The sequence below is a fragment of the Nematolebias whitei genome, chromosome 3 (assembly GCF_014905685.2).
Source record: "Nematolebias whitei isolate Nwh7 chromosome 3, NemWhi1, whole genome shotgun sequence".
NCBI classification, from domain to species: domain Eukaryota; kingdom Metazoa; phylum Chordata; class Actinopteri; order Cyprinodontiformes; family Rivulidae; genus Nematolebias; species Nematolebias whitei.
The window spans coordinates 39,366,350-39,372,349 of NC_056500.1; positions in this window are offsets into that span (position 1 = coordinate 39,366,350).

Here is a 6,000-nt window from a genome sequence, read left to right on the forward strand (position 1 = left end):
GTTCCTTTTTTTCTCTACAGGCAAGATGGGTGTGTTCCACTCAGACTACGAGGGTTCTAAAACTCCTGTAGTCTGCAATTCCTTCTTCTGCTTGTTGTTTATGTGGGTATTGTGGGACCCAAATGGGTGTATCTGTGTTTACCTGAAAGGTGATTGGGCTGCAATGTGTCTTCCCCACATCCGTGGGGGAGATGGCCCATAATCCTTCAGGTATGGAGGCCAACATTGCTACGGCAGAATGATGATCAGTCTTCTCTCTCCCGTGGTCACAAGCCAACAACTCGTGTTCCAGCATCACCTGTTCTTCTGTGTGAGAGGAGATTCTGTATGTGTCACAAGAATTTGAAAAGCACAGACCTGGTACTGAGGTGGAAACCCAGTCTGTAGCTGCCAGGGAACGTTTAACCATTCCTCCCAGCTCCTTTGCTTCGTGCTCGACATGGAGAGAGAGAGAGAGAGATATGTGAGGCACAGCTTCATCACTCATTTGATACCACAGTAATTGTTCATGAGTTAACTCCACCACCACTGCCACCCCAGCCAGGGCCACATAAATATTTTGTGTGGGAATTGTCCAAATCTTACCCTCCAATTGAGCTGTAAACTCCTTTTGATACCAGTCTGCGTGGCTCCTGTCATAGAAGAGCGTGACATGCGGGAGGTCGGGAGGAGAGACATAGGCACGTAGACTCAGGATTCAAGGCTTCCATTGTTGGAACAGCTTCAGCAGTAGACTAGACCATTCAGCAGTCACGCAGCCCCAGTAGCTATCAGCATGTTCAGGAGCCACTGGTTAAACAAGTACTGTCCATCTGCTCATAGTTCACCACATTGCAAATAGGAGCCATCTGGGAATTGAACTCTCACCCCTTGTGCCCCACAGAGAACAGTTGCCCCCAACTTTATCAGTAAGTCTCTTCCCATCAAGTTGACTGGTGTTGCAGGTGAACAGACAAATGGATGATGCAATTTTTGTGTTCCTATCTGAAATGGCAGTGGTATAGTCAAGGGCAGACGTTTCTTTGTCCCTGAGAACCCCGTTAATGACACAGTCTTTGGATAGGTAGTTGACAGGAGCTGTGGTGATTGTAGATTAGGTAGCTCCTGTGTCCTCCAAGAAGTTCATTTCTTGTCCTCCTACTCTCGCCGGTAGCATAGGGTCTGCTGTGCCCATGCTACCCTGTTGGTTCTCAGTGGCATGTCAGTAAGTACCAGGAGTGGGAAAGTCTTCCCACTGCGGATACTGCGTTCCTGTGTTCAGAGTGGGTATTACTGCTGGGTTGTGTGGCAGCATACCTGGTTGTCCACTGGGTGACGCTCGTCCTTGTGGTGGAGCCCGGCAATCTCTGGCCCAATGGTCTGGTCTTTCACAGTTGTAGCAGATGTCAGGAGCAGCTCCTCCATATCTACCTCTTCCCCTTTGTCCCCGCCCCATGCCCCTCCGTCCTCGGCCACCACCAGCACGCCAGCCCCCGCCGCGACCGAAGCCAGCAGACCTGTATTGATTTTGATAGAGAGGAGGAGGAGGAGGAGGAGGAGGGAGAGGGTTTGCAGGATAGGGAAAAGGAGAAGGAGGAGGGGCTACTCCTCCAGGATATTGATTAGCATAGTGTGCCCCAGCAGGAAAAGGCGTCGGCTGTGGAGATGCTGCAACCATCACATTCTGTCCTCTCCTTCTTCTTTGTTGCTTTTTGTCTAGCTTCCTGCAGCTGTAATTTAAGAAATTGATTTTCTAATTCAGCTTTCTCGTTATTTTTCTTTTTTGGTTCTTCTCATATTGTTTGCAGGTGGTGTATTAGATGTCTTTCCCACTTATCGTAGTCGCACCCAGGGAGATCTGGATTCTGTCTCATCAGTTCTGCCACAGATGTGGGCACTCCCTTCAGGACTGCCTCTCTAAATAATTCAGTTAAATTAGAGGGTGTTCTTTTAGGATTTATTGTTGTGTCTCATCCACTTTCCAGCTACCAGTGTAATATAAACTTTGGGGTGGACTTGAGGCTCCCACTCAAACTTAGGGATAGCTGTGGGAATGGATAATGGCTACTGGTCTCTGATTGCATGTCCTAACTCTGTTATTACTCGACTCAGTGGGACCTCGTTGCCCAGTTTACTAGTGTATACTACTGTTTCTAATTCTCTGGCCATCAGGGGTGTCACACATCGTCCCAGGATTGCTCTAAAGTCTGCTAGGGCCAGGGACATTCCACTGGTGAGACCACTTAGTTTGGAAAGCCACAATATGCCTCCTGCAGAGACGTTTGGGAGTTTGTCAACCAGAGCATCTCTGTTTCCCACTGGGAAGGGCACATATTTCTGGTGACCCCCGGATGATTGTAGTAACGAAAACATGTACTCAGCCTCATCAAGTTTTTTTAATCTAATCCTCTTGTTGTCATTGTGTGGGTTCTACCAGAGGGATGGGCTGTTTGTGAGGACTCAACTTCTCATAAATGGCCTAATGTGGTTCTTAGTTTGTCAATTTCGTGATCTATTTCCTCCTCTGTTATCAATCGGAAATTCTCCTGCTCTTTCTGTTCAGGTATCAAATGTCCTCTAGTGGTCATCGATACTCTGACAGGTTGTTTTCCTTGTGTATCCTGCAGCTCATGCTCTAATCTCTCCATTCTGTGCTCGCATTGTTCAATCATTTCTTTGTTGTGAGCCACCGTTTTTTCTAAAGTTTCTTTTATATATTCTTCTATTTTATTCGCCTCTTCGTTCTTTCCTGAGCCCATGCTATAATTCAGGCTGGACTGACTGCCACCCCCTGTTCCTTTTTGTTTATGAGTGGAAGAGGTGGAAAAACCTTTGTTTTGAACCATGGCGGTGTTGAACAGGTCAGGCTGTTCCTCCAACAATCCACATGATGGTGGTGCTGCTTGTCTAAATGGGTTGGTGTTGATATTTTCTAAAACCGGCATCCCTTGTGTTAGGTCGATAGATTGGTACAGCCCCCTAGGGGGGGTTTCCTCCCTGTTAACGGAGGTCCCTTCCTTTGAGGCTGTCTGTTCCGGCCCCGGATATGGGGGCAGAGACAACTTCACTTGCTGTGTGGCTGCTCTACCCTTCACTTCCGGTGTTGCCTGCTCCAGAGTGTGTTTTAATCCCTTGCCATGACACAATTAATTTTTCACACTTTTTCAACTATTTCCCTGCTTCTTCTCTATCCTTTTGACATTTTCTTTTTCCTAGCCCGCTCGCTTCTTGTTCTTTCTCCATCCATCCATCCATTTTCTTCTGCTTATCCGGGGTCGGGTCGTGGGTTAGCAGTCTAAGTAGGGAGGCTCAGGATTCCCTCTCCCCAGCCACTTGGGCCAGCTCTTCCGGGGGAATCCCGAGGCATTCCCAGGCCAGCCGCGAAACATAGTCCCTCCAGCGTGTCCTGAGTCTTCCTCTGGGCCTCCTTCCAGTGGGACGTGTCTGGAACACCACACCAGGGAGGCGTCCAGAAGGCATCCTAAACAGATGCCCAAGCCACCTCAACTGGCTCCTCTCGACATGGAGAAGCAGCGGCTCTACTCTGAGTCTCTCCCGGATGATCGAGCTTCTCACCCTGTCTCTAAGGGAGAGCCCAGACACCCTGCGGAGAAAACTCATTTCGGTCGCTTGTATCCGAGATCTCATTCTTTCGGTCACAACCCAAAGCTCGTGACCATAGATGAGGGTAGGAACGTAGATCGATCGGTAAATTGAGAGCTTCGCCTTTTGACTCAGCTCTCTCTTCACCATGACAGACCTGTACAGCGCCTGCTTCACTGCAGATGCTGCACCTATCCGCCTATCGATCTCACGCTCCATTTTTCCCTCATTCGTGAACAAGACCCCAAGATACTTGAACTCCTCCACTTGGGGTAGGACCTCCTCCCTGACCTGGAGAGGGCACGCTACACTTTTCCAGCTCAAGACCATGGCCTCGGATTTGGAGGAACTGATCTTCATCCCGGCCGCATCACATTCGGCTGCGAACTGCTCCAGCGAAAGCTGTAGATCACGATCTGATGAAGCCAATAAGACCACATCATCTGCAAAAAGCAGAGACGCAATCCTAAGGCCACCAAACTGGATCCCCTCAACACTTTGGCTGAACCTAAAAATTCTGTCCATAAAAGTTGTGAACAGAATCGGTGACAAAGGGCAACCTTGGCGGAGTCCAACTCTCACCTGGAATGAGCCCAACTTACTGCCGGCGATGCGGACCAGGCTCTGACACCGGTCATACAGGGACCTAGCAGCCCGTATCAAAGGGGCCGGTACCCCATACTCCCAGAGTACCCCCCACAGGGTCCCCGGAGGGATGCGGTCGAACGCCTTCTCTAAGTCCACAAAGCACATGTAGACCGGTTGAGCAAACTCCCACGCACCCTCCAGGACCCTGCTGAGAGTGTAGAGCTGGTCTAGTGTTCCACGACCAGGACGAAAACCGCACTGCTCCTCCTGAATCCGAGGTTCGACTATCTGATGGACCTTCCTCTCCAGAACTCCCGAATAGACCTTACCAGGGAGGCTTAAGAGAGTGATTCCCCTGTAGTTGGAACACACTCTACGGTCCCCCTTTTTGAATAGGGGGACCACCACCCCGGTCTGCCAATCCAGGGGAACTTCCCCCAATGTCCACGCAATATGGCAGAGTCGCGTAAGCCAACACAACCCTACAACATCCAGAGCCTTAAGGAACTCCGGGCGAATCTCATCCACCCCTGGGGCCCTGCCACCTAGAAGCCTTTTAACCACCTTGGTGACCTCAGCACCAGAGATTAGAGGGCCCGACCCAGAGTCCCCAGGCTCCGCTTCCTCAGTAGAAGACGTGCCGGTGGGATTGAAGAGGTCTTCAAAGTATTCTGCCCACCGACCCACAACATCCCGAGTTGAGGTCAGCCGCACAGTGTTGGTGGCAAACCGCTTTTCCCCCGAGACGCCGGACGGTGGACCAGAATCGTCTTGAAGCCATGCGGAAGTCGTTCTCCATGGCCTCTCCAAACTCCTCCCATGCCCGAGTTTTTACCTCAGCGACCACCCGAGCCGCATGTCGACTGGACTGCTGGTACACATCAGCTGCTTCTGGGGTCCCAAAGGCCAAAAAGGCCCGATAGGACTCCTTCTTCAGCCTGACAGCATCCCTCACCGATGGTGTCCACCATCGGGTTCGAGGGTTGCCGCCACGACTGGCACCAACAACCTTGTGGCCGCAGCTCCGGTAAGCCGCCTCAACAATAGAGGCACGAAACATGGTCCACTCAGACTCAATGTCCCCCACCTCCCTCGGAACATGTTCGAAGTTCTCCCGGAAGTGGGAGTTAGAACTCCATCTCACAGGAGACTCTGCTAGACATTCCCAGCAAACCCTCACAATACGTTTGGGTCTGCCAGGTCTGACCGGCATCCTCCCCCACCATCGGAGCCAACTCACCACCAGGTAGTGATCAGTGGACAGCTTCGCCCCTCTCTTCACACGAGTGTCCAAGACATGTGGCCGCAGATCAGATGAGACGATGACAAAGTCGATCATTGAACTGCCGCCTAGGGTGTCCTGGTGCCAAGAGCACATATGGACACCCTTATGCTTGAACAAGGTGTTCGTTATTGACAATCCATGACGAGCACAGAAGTCCAACAACAGAACACCACTCTGGTTCAGATCAGGGGGGCCGTTCCTCCCAACCACACCCCTCCAGGTCTCACTGTCATTGCCCACATGAACATTGAAGTCTCCCAGCAGAACAAGGGAGTGCCCCAGGAGGTGCACTTTCCAGTACCCCCTCCAAGGACTCCAGAAAGGGCGGATAATCTGAACTACCGTTTGGTGCATAAGCACAAACGACAGTCAGAACCCGTCCCCCCACACGTAGGCGGAGGGAGGCCACCCTCTCATTCACTGGGGTGAACCCCAACACACAGGCACCAAGTTGGGGGGCAATAAGTATGCCCACTCCTGCTCGGCGCCTCTCACCAGAGGCAACTCCAGAGTGGAAGAGTGTCCAGCCCCTCTCAAGGAAACTG